Below are 27,068 nucleotides of genomic sequence, written 5' to 3'. Positions count from 1 at the left end.
GATCCTCACTCAGCAGTTATATCTCAAATGATAACGCTGAGAGAACAGCAGTCATTATGTGTTTGTATGGTAAACAGTGTTTAACTGGGTTTGTTTTAAATGGTAGACACATCTGAAAAGGAGAGAACAAATGAAAGAAATGTGGAAACAAAGGTCAAACACTGGGTTTGATCATCAATCCGAGCTAAAGGGCAGAGTTATGACTCACAAATTCCTTCAGTGTCCGCTCTCCCACCGAGCTAACAAAAACACACACAAACCTCTCCAACTTTACTCTAACAGGCCCTAAAATTGATCCACACAAAACCCATCCTAAAACAAAGGGAAAGCTTCAGAGCAGAGCACCATAAAAGCCCTCTCTCTTTCTCTCTTTACACAAAGCTGCTGCCTCACCCCACATCCCCAACACCCCTCCACTGCCCGACTCAACCCTCCACAGTTCCCCTTCTCACCCCGCCAGTCCTGTACTGCTTTTGTAGAAGTGCTGGATTAAATTAAAAGCTGCAACATTGCCTGTAGAACAAGCGTAATTGGCTCACTAAGGGCTTTTTTATATCTTCGCCAACCTGTTGCTTTCCTAGGCTTGTGCTTGTGGCCGTGTTTGGGGATGTTGCCATGGTACTCGAGGCCTACATGTGTGCAGCCTGGGGTAAAAGCTTAATATGCAAAAGAAAAGGGTGGGGGTGTACAAAAACAGCGAGTATGAGACAGAGAGAGAAGAAAAGAGAGTGAAAGAGTGAGAGCAACTATATATAAATGTCTTGTGTAAAGGTTTGGTCACATCTTTTTAAAATACACATTTAGTTTAGACATTTTCTAACTAAAGATAAGTGAATAAATCCTCTACAGGAAAAGTTCTTCCCATTTTACAGCACAAATAATTTTTTCAATTCAAAACATCAGATCAAAATCATAAAAAAATACAGTGTTAAATGTGCAGTGTGTTAATATAACTGATTCTGTCCGGTTAATTTAATTTGTTAATAAACATCCATTCCCGCATTTCAGGCCTGCAACACATTCCAAAACCGACTGGAACAGGGCAATTTAGGGGCAGTAATGAGGAAAAAGAAGAAAAAATAATCATGTGATTTCTATCGCGATGGAAACAGAAGCTGTACTTTTCATTGCTAAGATAGCAATATGCCTTAAGTTTGCCTGTATAAACCTAACTACCAGATCACCAAGCCCAACGGTGTAGATATATCCGTTGCTATTTAAGCGATGCAGGTGCAAGGTGAAAATAGACTGTTGGCAGGGTGCAAGATAACCATGAGCAAGAAAGAGTCTTCGAAGAACCAAGATGTGTTGTGGTCAGACAAATCAGGATCCAGGTCTTGTTTGAAATAAAAAGGACCATCCAGACTGCTATCAGGCTGTAAAAAAGTCAGCGTCTGTCATGGTATGGAGTTCCTATGAAGTGCTAGTGCAATTCCTTGTTGGTAGGATAAAGGCAAAAAATACAACAAGGTTTTACAACTATATATTAAAAACACATCTTCCCAAGGGTGCCCATGTATCCTTTAACTCACTATAAAGTGATATTATTTACACTTTATCAACAAATCCACAACAAATTAATATGAGATTTTATCAGGGGTGCCCAACGTTTGCACAAGACTGCACAAACAGCTCTGGAAAAAAATAAGAGACCATTTAAAAATTATGGCTTTCTTTGATCTTACCAAATTGAAAACCTTTGGAATATAATCAAGAGGAAGATGGATGATCACAAGCCATCAAACCAAGCTCCAATTCCACCAAATAATGATTTCTCTTAAAACGTTATAAATATAAACTTTATTAGACGCATTATTTGAAGTCTAAAAGCACTGCATCTTTTTTGCTATTTCAGCAAATTTTGCTGAAAAAATGCTATTTCTCATTTTCTCCAAATAAATGCTCTAAATGACAATATTTGGGAGAAATGTTGTCTGTAGTTTCTAGAATAAAACTGTTGTATATTGGCTCATACTTCACATTTTTAGATGCCAGTCTTTGTTGCCTTGTTTCAAAAGTTTTTTCAGTTTTGAGTTACTAAGATGTTGGAAAATGGTAATTTAAAGTGAGAGTGAGACTAATGTAAGTGCAACACATATAAGCAACGACCACACACAATACATACATAAGAGGAATAATAAAAGAAAGGGGAGTGAGAGAAAGAAGCAAAACAGGAGAGTCAGGGGTTGACAGGGGGTCGGTCGGCTCTTTAGCATCACAAAGCACACAAGTTCTACTAAGAGTGAAGCCGACGCTGGAGCTGCCACACAACTCTCTCCCACACAATCAGCTTCTCCTCTCCCTGCCCCTGTCCCGCGCTCCACAGGCTCCCATGCACTGTCCCCCGTCCCACAGCACAGCCGGCCACCACCCCACGTCTCCAACGAGCTGCGGCGGGTGATGCCTCCGACACAATGCTGCCTGAGAGCTGCTGCCATCTGGGAGGACACTACCTGCCAATCAGCACTACACTAAGCGTTTTTTGCCCAGTCTACAGCTCTGCTGGGCCCCACTTGGCAATGACCCAAACGCCAGACCAATCTAGGAGTATGCCAGGGAGACATCTAGGAACTGCTGGAGTCTGTTCTGTCCAAATGTAGCATTGAGGCGCTCTATTTAGGATTACAAAGATCAGGCTTTTTCAAATAAGACCTAAAAAGCATTGCTTCCAACTGCCAACAGGTACTTAAAGGTAGTAAAGCTGGTTTGAAATTAAGGATGTGGCCAGTTCTGACCCAACCATCTGTATGTGCTTCAGCTGAAACCAATGAATGAATGAATTAAGTTACACTTATATAGATCCTTTATAGAAAGGATGCTTTACAATTGACACTTTTTACACACACACCCATTCATACGCAACACTCATCCATACAATAGTGAGAAGCGGCAGCCAATAGCACACAGCGTACTCTCAACCGGAAACAACTGTCCACCTGGAGGACTGCATCGGGCACTACAGCATTTACCCAGGACAGAGGGCCAGTCCATATCTGGGCACAGTCATATATACATTCTATATACACACACACAATCCCATACAATACACATGCCTATACATACATATTCAAATCAATTTAGAGTATTCAGTTTTTCTGGGCAATTTAGAGCATCCAATCTACCCGGAGGAAACACACGCAGACACAGGGAGAACATGGAAACTCCAAGCAGATAGGGACTTGAACCCAAGACCCCAGTGTTGGGAGGCAAACGTGCTAACCACTAAGCTGTGCCGCCAAATCAAGCTTCAAAATGAATTAGGTTAGGTCATTTCCAGTCTTTAACTATGCAGTTTCAATGAATGCAGCCTCAGCTTTCTGTTCTTGGCTGAAAAGACTTCAATTTCACAATTGGTTTCTACTGTTGTAGCCAATCTGTCTCAACGTATGATGTGTTGAACACTCTGGGATGCTTTTCAGCTCACTACAGCTGTACAGAGTGGTTCTGGAAGCTACTGAGGCCTTTCTGTCACCTCCAACCCTCAGTCTGACCTTTCTCCATTGACCTCTCTCATCTGTCTGTAGACAGATTTCAACTGGATATGTTCTCTTTATTACAAAATTCAAAGTAAGATTAACAGTTCTAAAAGCACTCAAAACAGTCTGTGTTGCAGCAACTCTACTGCGATTCTCAAACACAATTCAACTGAGACCACATTTCACAGTTTGCAGTCAATCTTTCTTTAGTCAGGTTGGTGTTCAAACTTCTTGCACCACTGTTCCCAGTGTATGTGCAATTATTTGACATTTTTGGCTCATAAAAACGTGGCTCTTCAGTGAATTTTGTTCAGTTTATGTCCTATACAAAACATTTCACACATGACCTACTGCTTTCAATGTTTTTTGTTGTAAAATTTCTATAATTTGTATAATTTAAGTCCACTGTTTTGTGATATATATAAATGATCATTTTTCACTTGAAAGTTTAACTCCACACTGGATAAACCTTTTCCTAGAAACAATCAAAAAATAACTTGTGTTGTGCTGAAATCTGTCATATGCTGAAATCTTCAGACTCCCCTTTACAAGCACACATCACCCAGCAGTACGGGTGCAATAGAGTACACATACAATTTCTGTATCTACTGTAACTGTAGATTAAACCTTACATACAAAGAAAAATGGGGGAAATCAAGGGTAATCTGTTATCTTAATTCTTTTGCGCTATACGCATGCACATAAATTGAGTCAGATTTCTTTAAGGAGACAGAATTCGGCCTGGAAACACCTGGAAAGACGACTTGCTGGAATGACAACATGCCAATGCCAGATGCACACCCTTCTACAAACCAATCAATGTCAAGTACAGGGAGATGTAATGTACTTAGATGATGATGACAGGGTGGCGGAAAGTTCTTTAGTGCACTCAGTAATCTGTGGTGTGAAACCAAAACAAACCGGACCAAATGTATACAATGTAACAAACAAATGAACTTAGTTAGGACTCTGTTTGAGATGTTCCGGAGTGCAAACACCCTTAAACCATCTCTATTGCTCTATTGCTATCAACTCTGGCCTGCAGGGTTCAGTACAAGTAGCTCAGCACATTTTAAATGATTCCCTTGCACTAATACACCAACTAAACCTAATAATTAAGAGATAAGTCCATTCAAAAATCACTAAACTGTGCAGTGCTCTGGTCCCCCAGGTCCAGAACCGATGACCTCTTCTCCACTACTCCACGTTCACCCCTTGTTATCCTCTGCGTTGTGTGCAGTGTTTGTGTAGTGTGGGAGCATGCGTACAGTATGTGTGTGATAGGTCTCCAGACGGCAGCTCCTGAGTCAGCGGCTCTGTTAGAGCCATCGGCAGCCCTGGAGCGCCTGCGTCTCCTCCACTGCCTCCGGACGCCACAACAGGAATTTCCAACCGCTAATGATTATTTATCCCAGGCCAGCGGTCAGAGATGCAGACACTGGGAACAGGAGAGGCCAGGAGAGGAGCTGCGGCCGCGCCACACTAATGCCTCTCCAGCTCGCCACTGTTAGAGTGGTCATTCTGCGGAGATGCCACTGATGGGAGGGTAATGAGGCGATGGAATGCTCTCTTTCAACAGAACAGTCTGGACGGGTCACTAAGCAGTGTTTATGACTGTATTAGATATCAGCTGCAATCAGCAAGAACGAAGGCATGAGAAAGACCCAAGTCCATCCATTACAAATACCAGAGAGAAGGGGCACGATGCATCAGCGCTACTCCGATCTGGTAGAGCTTTATTTTGTCTCCGTTTTAAACTAGATTTTTACATTTACTTTTTTCCATTAAAAGTCTTACAAGTGAAAAAATGGCTCTCACTTTGGGTATTTGGGTTCAATGAAACGGAACAGATGGATGAGAACAAACTTATTTAGGTTGAGTTGGTTAAGACGGACTATAGAAACTGTGACTACCTGATTTGTGCACACTTGCCAAGTAATGTGAATCAGGATGAACAAGGTTGATCAAGTTCCCACTTGCACTCTGCATCAAAGGCAATCGAGGGAGTAGCGATTACAACTTGCACTCTGCACAAAGGATAAATGAGGGAGCCATCATGACCACTTGCACTTGGACACCAAGGCTGAACCAGGAAACCATGAACACTACTTTTGCTATGCACTATGCACTAGGCAGAAAAGAGACTCTTGATCATGGAGTAGTGATCACAACTCAAGTTCTTCACTTGCATTCTCCATTGAGACCAACAAATGGAGCCACAATCACTGCTCATGCCATGATCACCACTTGCCTTCTACACTTTGGCCAACCAAGTGAATAGCGCTCACTACTTGCATTTAGCACCAAAGCTGTGTTTACTGTACCAAGCCTTACCGAGAGAGCCATGTTCACTAATCGTGCTCTATACCAAGCCTGACTGAGAGAGCCATGTTCACTAATTGCGTTCTGTACCAAGACTGACTGTGAGAGAGCCATGTTCACCAATTGAGCTCTGTACCAAGCCTGACTGAGAGAGCCATGTTCACCAGTTGCGCTCTATACCAAGCCTGACCGAGAGAGCCATGTTCACCAGTTGCGCTCTATACCAAGCCTGACCGAGAGAGATATGTTCACTAATTGCACTCTGCTCCATTGCCAGCCAAGGGAGCCACAATAACCTCTCATGATCTGCACCCAGATTTACCAGGTGAGCCATGATAACTACACTGCACACCATTAATGTGCATTCAAGCTAGGAATAAATCAGAGTGTTAATCAGGTAAAAACAAGGACTAGGGATTGATTGTAACATTCTAAAACTACAATAAAGTCAATGTTACAATACAGCGATTCTCAATCCCATGTCAAGGCCTTGTTAATTAGCTAATTGGCGGCATCATTGCATGTGTTTCCACCAGTGGACAGGCTAACACATCCATTAAAAAGTGCTTCTCCAGGACCTGTATTGAGAACCACTGACTTTCTACATCATCAAAGCAAGGAAAAATCAATAACTGAAGAACACACCCGCAGTTTAAGTGATCAATTTCATGACCACAACAACATCCAGACTTCAGTGGGGTCTGTGCTGGGCTGCTCCCTAATTATTTTTGGTCTTCATGCTACAACAGGTTGCAGTCTATGCAATTTTGCCATCTCGATTTACGGGACATTAATACATTTTAATTTTACTACTGCAATAAATGTTTATTACAGTAATAATGGCAAGCGATTTTCAGCACTATCATTGAGCTATGAGTCGAATCTGCTGTGGTGCCCATAAATATAAGCCGCAGCCCTTAAAAAGTGGCATGGAGGAGAGGGCCGATCTCTTACATAACCAGCAGAGTCTGAGTCTCACTATGCCAGCATGAATATATAATTTGAAAAGTGAAGTATGCAGAAGCCACAAACAGCAGGAAAATACACTTCTAACAGTCTGGGATTAGAGATCGAAACCATGCAAATAGGCAACAGAAAAAAACGCCAAAAAGGGCTGTGGACGACGGCCGCTTCGTCACTGCAGATTCCAGGCGAGCTCAGACGGAGAGGAAAAGTATGGCATGGAAAGTTCTGATTCAGCGTAGTCAGCTGAGCCCAGACTGGGCCTAACGAGCTCCTCACACACACACACACACACACACACACACACACACACACAGCTACTGCATTATATAAATACCTGGCACTGCAACTTCTAGCATGGAAATATTGAAAACCAGAGGAAAAAAGAAGAGAGAAGATCACAGATAAAAAAGAAAATGAATAAAAATAAACAGAGATCAGCCAAAAGAAAAAAGAGATAAAAAGAGCTGAAAAGAACAGCTAAGTTAAGTAGAGAGGATCAGGAAAGATAAAGACAAGAAGATCAGAGAAGGAAACTAGAAGACGTCAACAGACAAAAAACAACACGTCAAGAGTCCAGAATAGTAGAGATCAGCAACAAGAAGAGAAGGTCCACACAAAGAAAAGATCAGTTAAGAGGAACCATCGGCAAACTTAAGAGCGATCAGCAAAGAGATCAGCAACAAGAAGAGTTTAGTAGAGAATTCAGTATCAGTATAGATCAGCTATAAGGATAGGTAAGCAAAGTGGAGAGAAGATCAGCAAAGAGGACTGATCAGCAAACAAAAACAGTAGAGATCAGCCGGTGGGAAAGATCAGCAAAAGAAGAGCTCAGCAAAGAGAGGAATAGAACCTAGATGCGAACTGAATCTGGAAAGAGGAGAGATTGGCATAGAAAAAGGATCAGCTAGGAGAAATGAGCTAAGAAAAAGGACAAATCAGTGAGAGATCAGCAAATAAATAGAGATTAGCAAAGATGAGAGATTAGAAAACAGAAAAGATCAGCAATGAGAAGAAAACAGAAGCAAAGAGGAGAGATCAGCCAATGAGAAAGATCAGCAAAGAAAAGATCAACAACAGAAGAGCTCTGCATAAAGAGGAAGAAAAGATACATATGAATTGAATCAGGAAAGAGAAAAGACCAGTGAACGGGTTAGATCAGCAAACAGAACATTTCAGCTATGAAGAACTACCAGCAAAGTGGACAGTTCAGTAAAGAGATGAGCAAAAAAGAAAGATCAATAAAGAGATATAAGAGGAGAAATTAGAAGAGAAGATCAGCTAGTGGGAAAGGTCAACCAAGAGAAGATCATCAGAGAGATCAACAAAAGAAGAGCTCAACAAAGAGAGGACTAGAAGCTACATAACATATAATGAGATCAGCAAAGAGACAAAAGACAAAAAGATGTGAACAATGTGAGAACAGCCAACCACAAGACCTCCCGCACACATTAGCTTCAACCTCATATCTTCCCCAGTGCACCAGCACTACCGGCCAAAACTGTACCAAACCCAGACATTCCAGTGCCCCGTCAGAATCTGATTCCTTTGAAAATCCTTTTAAAACTTCCTTCAAAGCAAACTTCCTTAAAAAGACAAAAGGCAACAGGAGTGCATAAGGGCACATTTCAAAAGCGCGCTCACATATGAGAATGATTTAACACATCTATTATTTTCCAGCTCAGTGACGCAAGCACGCAACCCCCCCCCCCCTCCCACCATGTGATTTCATCTGGTTAAAGCAGTGTTTGTGAGGTGCTGACTTCCAGTGACAGTCTGCACTATTTTAGGCTCCCACCGTACACAGGTCCAGCATTGAGCTGAGTCAGACCACAAACTCCAGCATTTAAGTCGCAGTAAACTCTGGAGGAACACAATGGAAACCAGTGTGCAACCACGTCAACAAACAAGGCTGCGGGCCACCTGAGGAGACACAATTAACGTCTTCAACGTTCTGTTAATGATTCAGTTATTAATACATACATGTTTTAACCAATACATTTCCATTATTTTTTCATGACTTTTCCACGCCGACAAGGCAAATTTTTATGACCATACGTTTTTTTTAAACATAAGTGCAGACACGGAAAATAAAACCAAAAATCAACTAAAACTATGAATAAAATATCTAAATATATAGCATATCTATATAGTATATCTAAAATGAATCTGATAAAAAATGTTTACACATAATCTTTGACTTATTTGGTAGCTCAAAACAGATTTTCTCCATTGATAAACTGAAACACAAAATTTTAGACTAAATTTCCATTTCCACTTTTCAAAAACGTTTTGGGCATTTTTATTTTTTATTATCTTATTTATCCACTCTTGCACTTTATGTTGCTTGTTGTTCCATGTTGCAGGAACGTAATTTCATAACACTGTGTACCTGTACTCAGATATAATGACAATAAAAGCCTCTTGACTTGACTCTTGACTTGACTTGACTTTTCCAAAACTTATCCAGGCCTGGAAAATGTTATTTTCAAATTCCATGACTTCTTCAGGTTTTTCACAATTGTATGAACCCTGTATTAAGAACTCTTTGTTAACCTTGCAGCAGATTTGGGGAGTTCCACAGGGCTCTATTTTAGGGCCTCGACTTCATTTTCCAAAATTGACAGTAATGTAGTTATAAAGTAGTTACAAACTTTACTAAAGTAAAGTGGGCCAATGTACACAGTTTAAATGGCATTTAAATAGAAAAAATATTAGTAAAATAATATTTTATATGCAGCAATAATTCTATCATGCTCCCATTTTCTAAGTAATAATTTTAATTTAAAAAGGCTCTGTATCAACAGGGAACCCCTTGAACTCCATGTTGATGATTCAATTATCAATCCAAATGCAGAAACTATTATGAATCATGAATTGTTTATCATTTAGCATATTTTGTATAGTCCCCCACACAGACTGGAATTTTTTAAAAGACAGTAATATACAGCTCTGGAAAAAAAAAGAAAAAAAAAGAGACCACTTAAAATGATGAGTTTCTTTGATTTTATCACAGTGATAACCTCTGGAAAATAATCAAGAGGAAGATGGATGATCACAAGCCATCAAACCAAGCTGAACTGCTTGGATTTATGCACCTTTTGGCATATAGTTATCCAAAAGCAGTGTGTAAGACTGGTGGAGGAGAACATACCAAGATGCATGAAAACTGTGATTAAAAACCACCAGGGTTATTCAACCAAATATTGATTTCTGAACTCTTAAAACTTTATGAATATGGACTTGTTTTCTTTGCATTATTTGAGGTCTGAAAGCTCTGCATATTTTTGTTATTTCAGCCATTTCTCATTTTCTGCAAATAAATGCTCTAAATGACAATATTTACACTTGGAATTTGGGAGAAATGTTGTCCGTAGTCTATAGAATAAAACAACAATGTTCATTTTACTCAAACACATACCTATAAATAGCAAAATCAGAGAAACTGATTCAGAAACTGAAGTGGTCTCTTAATTTTTTTCCAGAGCTGTAGTTGCTTAGAGAATACAGAATATAAGTGTTGGCCTGTGTATAGAGTTTAGAGGACTACAACATAATAAATGTCATTAAAAATATAAAAAATAAAAGTAGTTGTAACTGTATTTAACCTATCCTGCTCCTACATGCTAAGTAAAACAGCAGTAGGCTAATGATGTTTCTTAAAAAACCTTTTCCCCAAAAAGGTTCAATTCCTTATCGTAGACAATATTTTCCTTTTAATTGAAAACATCCATTCAAAAAGCTGTATAGTCCAGGACTTATGCCCTTATTTTATGATTACTTTTTTATTAGCATAACTTTTTATTATTCAATTGTTAACCATTAAGCAGATTCAGAGTTCATTTTAGGTTCTATTTTTGGGTCGATAAAATTGGCAGTAATGTAGCTTTAAGAGTGAAGAAATAAAGTGTCGGCCTATGTACAGGGTTTGAAGGGTTAAATCATAATAGATTTAGTAAAAAATAAGAATAAATAATACAATACTATACCCTGAGTTTAAATAATACAGATGTAGGCTAATAATGTTCTTAAAACAGCTCTGTTCCAACAGCCTCTGCTGGGTTACCACAACCAAATGGCCCAGGCTGAGTAAGTCCATTACTGCAGATTACTCCACTGAGAGGCCCAACACCATCAGCAACCCACAACATCTCTCTCTCTCTCTCTCTCTCTCTCTCTCTCTCTCTCTCTCTCACACACACACACACACACACACACACGCTTTACAGCTGCATACAAAAACATACAATGAGGAGAAACAGTTTGTTAAGTCACTGCTATGAGTTAAATTTTGCTTCTATCCTTCAATCTGTTTGTTTATCTTCATACAGCTCTGAAAAAATAAGGGACCACCTAATTATAATGTTTTCCCTTGATTTTACCAAACTAAAAACCCCTGGAATATAATCAAAAGGAAGACGGATGATCACAAGCCATCAAACCACGCTGAACTGCTTGCATTTTTGCACTGGGACTGGCATAAAGTTATCCAAAATGTGTAAGACTGGTGGAGGAGAACATGCCAAGATGCATGAAAACTGTGATTAAAAAACAGGGTTATTCCACAAAATATTGATTTCTGAACTCTTAAAACTTTATGAATTCTCATTTTCTGCAAATAAATGCTCTAAATGACAATATTTTTATTTGCAATTTGGGAGAAATGTTGTCCGTAGTTTATAGAATAAAACAACAATGTTCATTTTACTAAAACACATACCTATACACAGCAAAATCAGAGAAACTGATTCAGAAACTGAAGTGGTTTTAATTTTTTCAAGAGCTGTATATCTCTGAATGTCTACCTAACCATCTATTTATCTATTGTGAAGACTCCACTTTGAAGCCTCTGCCTGCTTTATGTTCAGAAAGTTAATCATTCACTTCAAAGCCTTCACAGCTTTGTATCCAAAAGGAGCCGTGGTAATCTGAACTCTCACTGTGACTGTGAGATTGTGTGTGAGTGTGTGTGTGTGTGTGTACACGAGTGAGTGTGTGTGTGTCATATAGTAGAGTATCTCCCACATACCCATGGTGCTCCTCATGGCAGTTTCCTTGCGTCTCCGCTGTGTGTCCTGAGGCAAACTAAGTCCACAAATCCCAGCCTGCTCAATCCACTCCTCAGCCTCCTCAGCTCGTCCTGTCTCTTTCTCTCTGTCTCACACACTCACACACATGCTCCCTCTCTCTCTCACTCGCATACACACACACACACACACACTCCCTGCTCCTCCTCTTCCTACACTCCTCCTCCTCCTCTGGTCAAACTTTCCTCTCTTTGCCCACTCCGCCTGCTCTGAAGCCCCTTCCTCTCCTCTGCTGTGTCTCTGTGTGTAAGCTCCACCCCCATCCTCCCTGCCCCCTCCTTCTCTCTCTCTCTCTCTCTCTCTCTCACACACACACACACACATACACACACACACACTCTGCCTGCAGGCCCTCCCCTCCCTCACACACACACACACACACAACTAATCCCCTCTCATGCTGGGTCTCTCTCTCTCCCTTTTTCTTTCTGTAACAGTCGCTCTCTCTCTCACCCAATCTCTATTCTCTTCCTCTCTGTCTCCTTCTCTTTTCTGGAAAGTCAAAGACAGGACAGGAGAAGCTCACAAGCAGTTTCAGATCTAAAGCTCGTCAGCTGCAACAATGTAACAGATCAGTAATCACTAAAATTACTGTCTCCAAAACTCCTTTATTAACCTGTCTCACTGTTTTATTTTTAGGGCATTTTTACACCAGCACTATTTAGTCCGGTTAAAATTGACTCTGGTTTATTTGTACCCTGTAGTGCAGTTCAATTGAGCAGGTGTGAAAACAGTAATCGCACTCGGGTGCAGATAAAAACAACCACCAATCAAATATACTCCTTTATTTGAGCTAAACTGCTAATAAGATGCTGTTTAATCTGATATATTAGCATGATAATGCTAATTAACACAACCATGAGCCAAAGCTGTCTCTGTTCCATGCTGTTTACACGCGCCGGTCTGTGCAGCATTTACTGCAAACTCCTAGTAAACAAGCTCATCAACTGATCCGGACCAACAGACCATGCAGAGTAGTTACTGTATAGCTTGCTGTATAACTGTACAACCTACTGTATGACTTACAGATAACTTTTAGTGTAGGTAACAGATAAGTTTGAATCAAGTTATAAAGCAACAGCAGTAAAAAAAAAAAAAAAAAAAAAAAGTATTTCATTTTCTTCAACCCTAATGTAAGACTAAAATGGCATGTTCTTTTCTGCATTTGGTTTGTACATTTCTTATTTTTGTGTACTTTTCTACATTTTACTTTGCTTTTTTAATTTGTGTTTGTTGTTCTGTGTTGATTATGCTCAATTGTTTATTTTCTGAATTTTGTTTGTTCTTTTTTTTAAATATTGTACTTTTCTAAAAAAATGTTTCTCATCTTTTGCTCTTTATTTTGTCTGATCTTTTTAAAGTTTTGTCAGTACAGTTACAAATGTTATCTTTACTTTTTCTGAATTGTGCTTTTCACTTCTTCTCTATTTTTTCAGCATTTTTCCTGTTCTTTTTAAATGTTATTTTATTGTTCTAAATGTTGCCTGTAATTTTATAAATTTTGCCTAACTTTTTTTGTACTTATCTAAAACGTATCTGTACTCTTCCTATGCCTGTTCCTTTTTTGTATGTATGTCTGAAATGGCATCTCTAATGGTAATAGTTTCTAACTGTACATAGTCAGTAAATCTAATCATCACACACATTATCAAAGAACGATACAACATCTGAGATGAAAGCTTTGTGTGTAAATGCGGAACATTTCTCTGAACCTGCTCCAAACTAAGCAGCACACGGGAAATGACTTTTCCTCCAAAGAGGTACAAAAAGCAGGGAACAGTATGTTCGTGTGCATGTTTTGATTTTGGAAGGGCCTCAGCCGCCCCCCCCCGCGTACAGACTGGAGACCCCCTTTCCCCCTCTCCTCTCACCCCTCTGCCTAAATTACTGCCCATCACCGACCTGAACAAAGGCCAGGAAGCATGGCATGCTAGGTCTAACCTGAGCACAGAGCTGTAAAGCCAGGAAATTGTGTGGAGGTAGAGAGAAAGAGAGGAAGAGAAAGAGAGGGAGAAAGAGAGAAAGAAACCATTAAGAACAGATGAGTTTGAGTGATTAATGGACACTAATGTTCCCATGGGAAGTTATCATATGAACATGAACTGCACATACACTCATCTGGGGGGTTAACATGATACTGCACACTGTGCCTCAGGCACACAGACACACACACACACACACACACACACACACACACACACACACACACACACACACACACACACACACACGTTATCTCCCCTCAAACCCTAAAAACTCAAGAGAACTCTAGAAGGATCCAGACTGCCCTTCATTGCACTTTACTCTGTTAATTATTTAATTATTTATGACCATTAGCATCTACTGCACTGCTCCGTTTACAGATAGATCCTTACCTTGTATAGTTAGGTTTTTTTTTATAGCCTTATATATTTTCTAATCTTCTGTGTTTTGATTTGTCTGAGTATGTTTCTTATTGTATTGTGTTGTTGCTGCTGGATGCCTAAATTTCCTTCGGGATAAATAAAGTATCTATCTATCTCTCTATCTCTCTATCTCTCTATCTATCTATCTCTCTATCTATCTATCTCTCTATCTATCTATCTCTCTATCTATCTCTCTATCTATCTATCTATCTATCTATCTATCTATCTATCTATCTATCTATCTATCTATCTATCTAGTGCACTCTCGAACACTAAAAAATGGCATTTATATGGTTTAAATGTGGTCAGCGGTCTCAGACGAATAAAAGTGTTATATAAACACAATTCCTGCCTTCAATAAGTTTTTCAGTTAGCACTGCACGGCAGTTAGCACTGCTTTAGCATAGCATAGCATACATCCTCCTGTAAAATCACAATTTTCACATTAACCTGTAGCAGTTTTGCCATGATTTTACTGTTATATTACAGTGTCCCTGCGTATAATATACTGTGATTAACTTTTCTCTGTTTTCTAGAATGTCTTGAAACTGCTGTGCTAAAATGCTAGCTTACACTTAGGGCTGGGCGATATTGTTAAAAAAAATTTATCTCAATATTTTTCAAATATATTGAAAATTTTAATTACTTTTAATTAAATTCATTTGAAATAATTTATTAATTAATTTGTATTCTAAGTTACAATTTTTAATTTATTTATTTTTATTTGTAAATAAACAGCACCATTTACAATGATGCACAAGCTATTGTTTCTTTTACAGTTATTGATTTCTTTTTATACAAACAGTAAAGACCCCCCCCTTCAACCTTACACACAGTTTTTATATTAAACACGGTGCAAACACAACATCCTTGTGTTATAGTTAAGTAAAAATGTCAAATATGAAAATCACTGCCACATAAAAGAGCTCTTTACTGATTTCTGACACAAGCAAATATCTTTATACTGCGATTCCCTCTGAAAGCTTCTATATGGAAAGATAGAAGCTTTCAGTACAATACAGTAATTTGTTTAAACTCCAAGCCCTACTTACACTATAAAAACAATCTATAGAATCTTGTCAATAAATTTGAGGTTATCAAGGTTATTTGCACTTACTTTATTTGGGTAGAGTTCATCTCTTATTGTAAGTGAATATGTTTCCCTTCTACCAGTCTATTATACAATTACATGAAAAAAAACAATAATTGTTCTTAGCCTGGATGAAGCCACACTTTCCACAAAAAAAATGGCAACTTGCTCGTATGGCCTACAACATAGTGGCCAGGCAGTTGGCCACTATGTAAAACATGCAAAACCAAAGGAAGGTATCCGTGGGAGGCAAGACTACGCACTGATAATGAGTGAGGGAAAGACATGTCCACTATGCAAATAAATGGTGCCAGGAGCCAATAGTAAAGATCGATTTTGTGTAATACTAAGAAATGTTAAAATGTACGGTACCACTTTACAATAAGACTACCTTTATAATGCGTTTATTAATATTTCTTAATTAGGTTGTGAATACTTTAAAACCCATTAATAAGCAGTTCATAAATATTTAACAACACAAATACAACACAAATAAAATGGCAACAGTGAGCTGATTTGCAAAGTAGTGATTCCACACTCATTTATTCTGTCAAATCTCAGTTTTTTTAGATTCTGATATTACTTTGTGTTTTCCATCAATCAGCATTTAAGCCTGTCATATTAATACTGTACATTTGTAATTATGTTTAACTATTTACTATAAATTCAATTAAATTAAGTTAAATTAAATGACTAAGCAATGGATTACTGATACCTTTTCAACCCATGTGTTGTAACTGCTTATCAAAGGTTTTCAAGGCATTTACAACCTAATAAATAATAATTAATAATCTAATTTATAAACTATTTATAAACCCTTTATAAGGGTAGTCTTATTTTAAAGTGCTTCCAAATGTACTAAGCAAAATACATTCCAACTATATTCTCTCTTATGAGATATATGATATATGATGGGGGCTGGGGGATTTATACCCTTCTAGTCCTATTGGTGTAATTCTCTAAAGGGACTAAACAAGCAGCGTGTGAGCTTGGGGTAATCCATCTCATGCAGCTTGGATATTCTCGGATTTTGTAGAAAGGGTGGTGTGTTGATAGCATGTCCAATAGCATCCCACACATTTTTACTCATGGATGGGTCTGGCGATGTGACCGGCCATGCCATAGCATCTGTGTTTTCAAGCAGTATGTGAATGAGCATTGTCCTGCTGAAATAGTGCACAAATTATATACTTAATAGAAGGTGGGATCACTGGAGATCTGCCTTTATTTAAACTTGCATCTCACACCTGACACAAAGTCTTCTGAACGTGTGACCGGCGACAACAAACTGTTAATGACCCTCTAACCCACACCTAGCATTAGCCATGGTGCCAGTAGGTTTATGTTTACTTTATCTGCTTCAGAGTCCTATTCTATTGGTAATACCTCCCTGCAGGGACTATAAAAGCTGTGAGGGTGTGCATTTGCACATTTTCTCAGCAATTGGTGCATTTTTGCTGAAACATTCCACAAATTATATGTACATATATTGTGACCAAGTGAGTGACCATGAATTATCTGCTACATTAGCCTTGTAGCTTCACTGCTAATCTAATGAAGCTTAAAAAACAATGTAGATGATCAGACAACTTTGAGATAAAATTTTAATAATAAATCATATTGTTGTGAATATAAAAACGATTATATAACATTAGCACTTTAATATGAATATAATAGCTGGATAATAAGGCCTGAACTTTTCAGGGGTTAAGAGGATGTGGGAATGCTTGCGGATCATAATGAACAGACCTGATTGCTTGATTGAGCAGACATGGGGGATGGGATGGAAGCGCTCTGGAAGTTTCCCAGCCGCTCAGATCCCCCCATTCAGCTCCCAGTCAGGGGCAGTGCAATCAAACGGAATGAAGCTGTTTCAGAGAAACTAATGATGGTGCTGGAGGACAACAGGCTGCGCCGTGCTCTAATCCAACACATACCGGACCATCCGATCGAGCACACATACTCTCACACACACCCCCCAAACACTCACACAAAGACAAGCCCTCACGGCTCCTACAAAACACTTAACCCCTCATCTACTGGGAGATATGCAGGAATGAGAGTGGCACAAAGAGTTAGAGAGAGCAGAGGAGTGAAGTCCTAATGAGGTCCAAATGACATGGCACATGTTTTCCCTTTAATGATTTTTATTCAAACTGAAAATCTTTCCAAATGAAAGATGGCTTTGACTGATGCAAGAGCAGGAACATGCTGGAGAATCCAGAACCACTTCAGGCTTCACAATAAAGTGTAACTGTTAAAAAAATACGATAAACAGGCTACGATTGGTTCAGCGGACTAAGGTGCTGGCACTATAATCGGGAGATCGCTGGTTCGAATCCTGTTCATGCAGCTTGCCATCAGCTGCCAGAGCCCTGAGAGGGCACGACTGGCCTTGCTCTCTCTGGGTGGGTAGATAGGTGGCACTCTCTCCCCACGTCACTCCAAAGGGTGATGTCGCTCAGCACAAGGCATCTGTGAGCTGCTGTGCTTTCCTCCAAGCACGCTGGGTAATCGGAAATGTTATATCAGCAGCAGTTCGAAAAGAGGAGGTGGCCGCTTCACAAGTGTCGGAGGAGGCCACGTGGTGTTGGGGCATCACTAGTGATAGGGGGAGTACTAATGAGTGGGTTGGGTAATTGAACTTGTAAATTTGGAAGAAATTAGGATAACAATTAGAAATAAAAACAAAAGAAATATATAGAAAAAATTACATTTTACTGAAAAAATACGTGTAGGAGAAACAAGAAATGTAATCTCTGCTCAGTGTTAATAATCATGGATTCCTGCAGTGCTTTATAGTTAGGGCAGCTGCCTTAACAACAAATCAGCCCCTCATCTTGACTACAACCCCCCCCCCCCCCCCCCATACCTCCCAGGAATACAATTTATTCTGACACATTTACCCATGCATAGACAGTAAAAAAAGGCTAAATTGCATTGAGGCCAAATAATGCATTACAGCGGACGCAAATTTGACTAACATAGAAACTCTGGGTCATATTTATTGAGCTATAAATACAGAAGTAGCATGTAACACATGTGTAATGCAACATGCCAGACATCTCAGCTCTCAGAGTCCTACAACAGAGATTTGCCTGTGATAATCCATCCAGTGCAACTCAAATATTTACACACTTTCTGCAGATTTTGCTGTATTGATGTAGTATTTAAAGCACTTTCAATATCATCGCACACATTTTTATTCAGTGATAAGTCTGGCAGTGCCATGGCATTGGCAGCAGTCTGTGGACAAGCATTGTCTTGTTGAAATAGCGCATCAGAGTGTACAATGAGAAAAGGTAGGGCCCCAGATTCCATTTCTTTTTTAACGTAATGTTGGGCTGTCAGATTGGCTGTAATGAGGACCAAAATGATCTGTCATTGAATAAAATTGCACCCCACACCAAAACACCAGGCCTTCTGGATGTGTGACGCACGACAACAAACCCTTGATCTTGGTGCTGAGTGTGAAAAAACGCTAAATTAAAGTGAAATACTGTGTGTGAATGATGTACAGTGTTCTGTTTTACGAGCCAGAGCTTCAGAGAGTTTGATTATAGACTAATCTTGATTAACCCCCTGAGAGAGATTACATAACCCCTCACTAGTTCAGAGAAAAATAGCCCAGATCTCTAAAAGCTTTGTGTGTGTGTGCATCTGTGAATTACTGAAACAGAATGGAGAGCGTCTGTGTCAGCCTGCTCATGTGGTGTGTGCTTTGCAGGTTCTGCCCCATAGCCCTGCTACAATAATCCACATTACTTTAGTGAATTTCAATCACATCTATCTAAGAGCTGCAACCAGGCTTCCACTCACACACTGCAATCATTAACAAAGCCTTGCTCACACTAACACTCTCTTGGTTCATAACACACCACATAAATTGGTGTACTGTGATATTGGCACATAATTTTTAGTGGGAAAAATCTTTGCTTTGCTTTTGGTCCTTTAGGCTGCACTGTAAACTCAATGAAGGCAGTCTGAGACACTTGGTCTAGGAGAAGACTGCTAGTCTCCACTGCACAGATTCTTATTGCAAATTTCTAAAAAGAACTGAGAACTGCAACATCCATTTTTTTCTAGACTGTAAAAATGTTTTATGGGGCATGACACTTATGACAATAATTAAAAGTAAGCAACTACTTTGGGTAATTTATAGTAAGTATTAATAATAATAGAGAGACGCATTAAACTAATAGCATGAGCATGCTATCAAAAAAAGAGACAGACAATCCCTTTAAGAAGTCACCCAGTAGAGACACACAGTCCATTTGAATAAAAATGGTCTAAATAAAGGCCTCTGCTGAGCCCCTCTTTAGCATAATCCACCCATCAGGGGCCGTATTCTCACCTGTTCAAACTAAAGAGCTGAGAGACCAACCAAACTCCAATCTCTGATCCTTTTGCTCTCTTTCTTTTATAGTAATGCAGAAATATGCTCACATTTACAGCATGTGGCAGATATTAATACAGAGATTTTACTCCCACCAAGGTAGATGCATTTCTGGACAAGCTGAGAGGTTCAGAATCATCAGCGAAAGTGATAAAATCATGAGATCTGAGGTGGTAGAGTAATATTACAAGATTTAACACAAACAGGACTTGGGTTATGCAGCATTACAGAGAGAGTATTGAGAGTATTCTACCACTTACTTCACTAAAGTTACGCAGTGATATAGTATATAGTAAATAGTACTGATACTTTGACTGGATTACCTATTCTTAGAGTTTTTACTGGTTTTATCTGGGAAAATCTGCTTTTAGCTACAGTGCACCAGCAAGCTGGAATTCACTACAGGAAACATTAAAACTTTTTCATGTCATCCATTTATTTGCTTTATCACTGATTTTACGTTTGACCTTTTACCTTCTTATTTTATTTATTTCATTCTTTTATTTTTTATACTTTTTTAAGTTATTATTATTTATTTTAGGTCCATCATTTACCTTTTTTAATTGTGGTGTTAATTTAGTCCTTTATTTATTTGTGTTTATATTTTATTATTATTATTATTATTATTATTCATCTCTTTGTTTTATTGCTTTACATTTTAGACTGTCTGCAGATCCTTTTATTCTGAATTATTTTATTTCTTATTAACTAAGAAGAAACTATTATTTGCTTGTTTTTATAATTGAAACTTATTTTTCAGTCCCTTTAATTTTATAAACGCTCAGCTGCATTGAAAATGAGGGTTACCCTCAATGTATTACAGAGTGAAAATAAAGGTTGATTGATTGATTGATTTTAATGTATAATGCTACAAAACAGTGCTCTAATTCACAAAATTGATTTATGATCCTCTTTACTCAATGTGAGCAATTACATTAATGTGTTTATACTAACACAAGGAAATAATCTGCGTGTCCGTAAAAGATCTGCTGTTATTCCAACAGCCTCAACAATAATACATAATGCATAGTGACTGCTAAGAACTGTGTTGCTTCTTTTGCTGCATATTCAAAAACATCAAAGCCAAAATAGAAGCTGATGAATGCAGCAGCTGAATTGCTCAAATTCAAGCTCTGAAAATATGCCTCTCTTTTCCATCCAGACTATTTATAGGTTACGCCTGTTTTAGCTCTTTGGAGCAATGCTCAGAATGCAGCTTGCAGGTGACACATTTCGGGCATTAGATTCTCCAAGACCGGGCAGGTCAGTGTACCAGAAGTGTCCATAGAGCTACACAAAACCAGTAGCATTCTCACAGTTCTCTCCCAGCATCCTCCTGAGTCTTTTTTTTCTGTCAGCATAAGTAAAAGTGCAGTCATTGTACCTGCTGAGAGACGGATAGAAGAGTGAAGAGGTTCATCTATTAGCACATGAGGAGCTCAAGGCTAATAGCACTCTGACTGTGTGAGAGAGAACAGTGAACTGTGTTGAAGAGGCTGAAACAGAGCCGCAGCCCATGGCTCTGACCCAGGCCAGCTGCTCATTTACGACCCAGTGTAACAAAAATCTTAGAGGGCACAATTATTGCTAGTGTTAATCCTCTATGTCAGTGCTGATGTGTTAAATTCTGTGTTTCTTAATGTTTCTAATAATAAGCGTATTTATTGAACTAGAATTTATTAAACTGTTTAAACAGAACTAAGTGGAGGTGCTAAATTTGGTTTAGTACATTTTATTTAGCTCATTCATTTTGCAGGAATCACATCAATGTTGTTAGAAACATCAAGTGACATCAAAAAGTGGAATAAACAGACATGGCAATGTAAAATTTCTAGTTTTGTTGATTAAAAAATGGTTCAAATTAAAATCATGATTAAAATTTCTTCCTTGTATTTAGGGGAAGTAATAGAGGGCAGTAATAATAGTATGACAGACTGGAACCGTTTACTTTATAACAATAACTCAGAATACCTTTTAAATATGCTGATTTACTGGAGGAAATGAACCCCAACGTAGCTTCATATTCCACCTTTAAGAGCTTGGAAAGAGAAAACATGTAATCAACTGTGTATGTGCGTGAAAGTGTGTAGGAGAGAGAGAGGGAAAAAAATTAAAAACTAATCTACCTTCTGAATTCAACAGTATAAGGGGTGACAATAAATGCATGTAAATAATTTCATAATTTTTAAGCAGGAAATATTTATCATAGCTATTGTAAGTATAAGAATGTATTTTATAAATTAACTACAATAAAAAAACAGCAACTAATTCAAAGCATTAGTCTGTGTTTTTTAGTTGCTACAGGACTCTTATCTGACTGACAGCGGTTCTAACCAATCAAAGCTTTTTTAAAATGGCTTCTTCCTCCACGTGACTGCGTGCCCCTTCTCCTGATTTTGAGATGGGTGTAGAAATGAATCTATTAGCAAAGTCGAAGCAAGTCTAACCAATCAGATTCATGATTTTCACTCCGGGGGCGGGGTCATGGCTTTCTAACCCCTTCTCAGCGCTCTGCTGAAGGTGTTACCCGTTGCTTAGTCATAAACGGAGCTCATGCTGGATTAATTCAATAGTTAAAGAACTATCATGGAATTGCGGCTGCAAATGAGACAGATATTGTGTCATATTACATTAAAAAGCCTTTTTAAAGGCTGTCTTTCAATGTGAAACTAATCCACAATAATAGGCCACCTGACTGGTGAGTTTTTCGGTGTACCTAATGTTTTGGCTGCCCTGGTGTACTGTAGACATACAAATGAGTGATATTTGTTGAACGGTTTTACTTGTAGGCAAATTAAGCATTTATTGTTGGGTCTATTGTGTAGTTTTGTAGTTTGTAGCTGTATTTGTGGGCTGTTGATGTGTATTAAGTTAATATAGCTAAGTCAAGATCAAGTCATTTAATCAAAGGTCAATGACTTAAACAATTTCCCTTCCGTCACCTCTGTTGTTGTACTGTGCTGCCGATGTTGCCAAATTCTTATTCACTGCCAGAATCTGACTACTCCTAAACTACGTTCTTTAGTTGGTTGTGACAGATACAACAAAATGACATCACTTTGTGAGTAATCTGCTGTGTCCATCCTGCTGCGTGATGTACGTGCACGGGAAAGAGAGTATGAGTGTGATAGGAAGTCAGAACAGGTGCTGACAGCAATGTATTACCTGTACATGTGAATGAACTGGACTGTATACATTTATTTAGCATGCCCAAAAAATGGATATTTATCTGATCTAGAACCACATAATAATCTGATTAAATTTAACATGAAAATAATCAGTCTGTGTCAGATTAAGGGAAATAATCTGATTAAAGTTACTTTACCCTTGTAAGAACATTATGAACAGGTACAGACCACGTGAGTTCCCCAAACTTTTGCTTCAAGTCATTTTTTCTTTTTTTTTTATTATATGGAAATTAAATTAAAAGTAATTTTGCCTAAAATACTAAAGAAATATGTCATCTTTAGCGAATAAAAAGGGAATGGAAATCAATACAGGAAATTTATCCTTAATCTTTTGTTTAAAAGTTTTCACCTTCATCTTATTACTTACTTCCAGTGCCCTGTTCAGAGGACACTCATTATCTATGGACAGTGCAAGGGAAAGAGAGGAAGTCAGGAAAAAGAGGGAGGCAGTGGAGGGAGGGAGGGAGGGAGGGAGAGAGGGAAAGAGCAGATGAGGGTGGAGGAACGGAGAGATCGGTGCAGCCGTCGAGCACAATGGAGGGAAACAGGTTGCAAATCACTCAAGAACCCGACATCAGCATCGACTCTGGGCTTTATGGGACAGGGCAGTGAGGTAACACGTGGCACCTATTAAAACACACTCACTCACACCCGCACACACTCTGCTCGCTCTGTAAATCTTAGAAGGAGAATGGTGGGACTTCACTGCCCGCCTGCCCGCTCACTTTCCATTAACTCCCAGCATGCTCTGGGCTTTTGTTCCACTGGCATTCAGTGCGGGCTAGTGCTGTTCTCCCTGCCAGAGCAGCCGGCACCAGAACAACCAACCAGTACCATCAATCAAATACACACACCAACACACAAACACAAGATTAACTCAACTTGGACTAGAATTAAAGAGAACTATACTCTCTGTGTGTCCAAACATTTGTGGACACCCCTTCTTATGAACGCAAGATACTGTTACATTAATTTGCACCCATCAGACACACACACAACCTGTCTAGTCCCTGTAGAGACGAACTGCCAACAGAATAGAACTCTGTGGACCAAATAAACAAACATTAACTTATTAGCAGCATACTTAACGCCAAGTGTGGGCTAGAGGGGTACGAACTCCCCAGCATTAAGCTTTGGAGCAGTGGAAGGAACTGTGTTCTCTGGAATGATCACGCTCTATCCAATAATTTTGGGATGTGTTGGGAACTGGCTGGTGAGGAAGTGGGCTGGTGATCATCCAACATTCTTACTAAAAACCAAACACTCTTGCTGAAGTGCTGAGTTCAATCAAATCTTTACAGCTCAAATTGTATTGCTCTGACAAAAGCAAGATAACATCCTTTTTAATGTATTAACAGGTGTCCTAAATACTTTTAAAGGGGGCAATATGGATATAACATTTATTCTTAGACACTTATAGTAATGAATACCTATAATTAAGCAATAACACAAAATGTAATATTACACATTATAGCACAATCTTCGAGTGTATTATTGCGATTATACCACGGTTCCACGATCACTGGTTATCGAAAGATTTTGAGTTAAAGAGGACGAGAAAATACGATCTGTTTGGTTACAAACACTCCACTAATTAAAATAGTTCCATTGCTGCTCTGTTTGTAGCGGTGCTGTTAAACTGGAACGCACTGCATCGTTGCTAAGTTACCTGTATGTGGCGGCGTAATACATGAAGAGGTTTCAGTGCATTACCAATGGCACTCATAGAACACCTCTCAGCCAATCACATTGCAGTGGCAAAATGTCATATTTCAGAAACAAGGTACCGGTAAAATGTGAATAGTATGCTTTGCCTACTTTCTTCAGAGTCAATCGCTACAGACCTCCAAACCTCATGTAACCTTAACATGAGCTCAACACACTTCACACACTCCTAAACCTTGGTAAAGTATTACTGTTTTACTTTATGCCCTGATATTGACAGAGATTATAATTAAACACCAATTAAAAAGAGAAACATCAACAAAAGCATGTACATAAATGCAGTACATGAACATTATGCATGCATGGATATAAGTATCTGAGATACAAGTGTATTGTGAATAAAATATACAGCATTTCTTTTTCATTTGTGAGAAATAAAATGGCATGTCATCTTAGTCAGAGGGAAAATGCAGCAGAGTGGAACAGCTGACAGTAGAGAGATGGATTTGACCATGGCTAAAGGCTATGAGAAGTCCAGTCAGCTGGCTGTGTGCACAGTTCCATGGGAAAACCCTCCCAAATGTTCAGCGGCTCTGAACACGAAAACACGACATCACAGCACACAATTCGACTAGAGTACACTGTTAATACACTGTTACTGTGAACACTGAGCCATAGAGAAACAAAGCCAACAAAAAACAATAAGTGTAGAATACAAAAGACTGGTGGTCTAGTGCTAAATAAAAGAAACAGTGCCTATTCAGATAGATTAACAGTTCAAACAAACATAAGCCATTATGAGCACTGGAGGTACTGTACCAAACTCTACCAAACTCACTGACATGGTTTCCAGTTGTATCTAACCAAGAAAAATCTTCAAACAGAAATTTTGTCACCTTACAACCACAATCTTAAATATATTTTATTGAGATTTTAAGTGATTGACCAACAAAAGGTAACACATCATTGTGAAGTGGAACAAAAATAATACACGTTTTTCAATTTTCTTTTGTTTTTTTCTCTTGTTGAATTATAATAATCATACAGAACCATGATGTCCCAACTGGGGTGAAAACCAAACCATGATTGTGTACCACTACACCCACTGTTCACTAGGTTCCAGGCAAATAAAGGAAAACTGATGTTCACAGATTGTCAGTCAGAGTGCCGTTATGTAGAGATACTGGTACTCAATAAATGCCACCCTCAGCCAAACATATAGAGAGATTAGAACTAACTATAATGAAATTACTAATATATAAAATGTTAAACAACAATAATACTCAAAATAAAACTTCTAAAATGATTTATTACATAAATAAGATCGGGAGGCAAATACATTTATTTAGACAGGTTGCAACAGACATTGTTGTTTGCTGTAAATTAATTGTTTGCTATACAGATTCAATTAAAGAGCATTTCTTTAATTTAGAGTTTTACTTGACAAAATGTCTAAACAGTGGAAGAGCTACAGAGGAAGAGTACCAGGCTAAAATCAGAAGGGAAGGAACAGCTGTGTTTGGGTGCATGTGGGTCTAGATGGAGGCTAGTGGGAGGAGCAACTGCCAAGAAGACCACACACACACACACACACACAAATGTGTGCCTGAACTGGGCACTGGGCACAAACACTGGGCAGAGCTAAAAGGGTCACAGCAATGAGAACTGGACGAGGAAGAAGAGAAGAGAAGAGTCACCCGTCTGGCCAGGAGACACAGGATCTTCGCACTGTGTTTGTTTGTGCTGTCTGTGTGATCCTCTACACAGGCAGAGTGACATTCAGAGAAAACTTAATTCACATTTCAGCCATGCTTTTTCATGTTTCTTAAAACAATAAATTAGGTATGCACTGAATATTTGGCAACCAAAATTATTTGATTGAAAACAAAAAAGACAGAATAATTGATACTGAACAATGACTAATTTATTTAAAATCATTACAGTGTTTCCTCTAATGATAGGATTGTTTTTATCTGTAGTGGCAGACTCACACTTCACTCCCCTCCTCCCCTGGTAGAGGTGCATCAGTGCACTGATATAATCAGTCAGCAAACGATACAAACATTCAGCAAATGATAGGCTGAAGTTCATGTTTATGTTCTACTCACATAAATTCACATTTGGAATCAGTGTGATTGTGGTTTTCCAACTGAAATATATGAGCTGTACAGGACTAGAATAATAAGGTCAGCTGGGCTAACTTACCCTTAGTGCTGAGGTAAACGTGTGATTGGAGTAGCACTGCTGAAGGGAATTCATGATTATTATGTTATTATTGTTCTTTGTTCATATGTCAGCTGGGTCATAAGATTCAGTGTTCAGTAATCTTTTTTAAAATTGCAGTAATCACATATATACTTATTTATTCTTTAAGGAGAGCAAAATTATGAAAATCTATGCAATTTATTGTATTTAATTGTCAAAAAATGGCAAAATTATTGAATGTTGTGTATTCAGGCCTTTTTTTATTTTGTTG

The 27,068-nt window shown here is 38.7% G+C and overlaps 1 protein-coding gene across 5 annotated transcripts in view; it reads right to left on the bottom strand.

Moving 5' to 3' along the window:
- lzts2a (leucine zipper, putative tumor suppressor 2a) overlaps window positions 1-27,068 on the bottom strand; it is a 118,484-nt gene that overhangs the window by 24,930 nt on the left and 66,486 nt on the right. Inside the window, exon 1 of one of the 5 annotated variants that reach the window (XM_007237745.4) lies at window positions 11,791-12,072. The exons of the other annotated variants lie outside the window; for them this stretch is intronic. The gene's annotated coding sequence lies outside the window, so the exon portion shown is untranslated. Of the gene's footprint in view, window positions 1-11,790; window positions 12,073-27,068 lie in introns of those variants that run through there. 5 annotated transcript variants of the gene reach the window in all.

Source organism: Astyanax mexicanus, chromosome 7 (assembly GCF_023375975.1).
Source record: "Astyanax mexicanus isolate ESR-SI-001 chromosome 7, AstMex3_surface, whole genome shotgun sequence".
NCBI classification, from domain to species: Eukaryota; Metazoa; Chordata; class Actinopteri; order Characiformes; family Acestrorhamphidae; genus Astyanax; species Astyanax mexicanus.
This window is presented reverse-complemented; position numbering and strand designations above follow the sequence as displayed.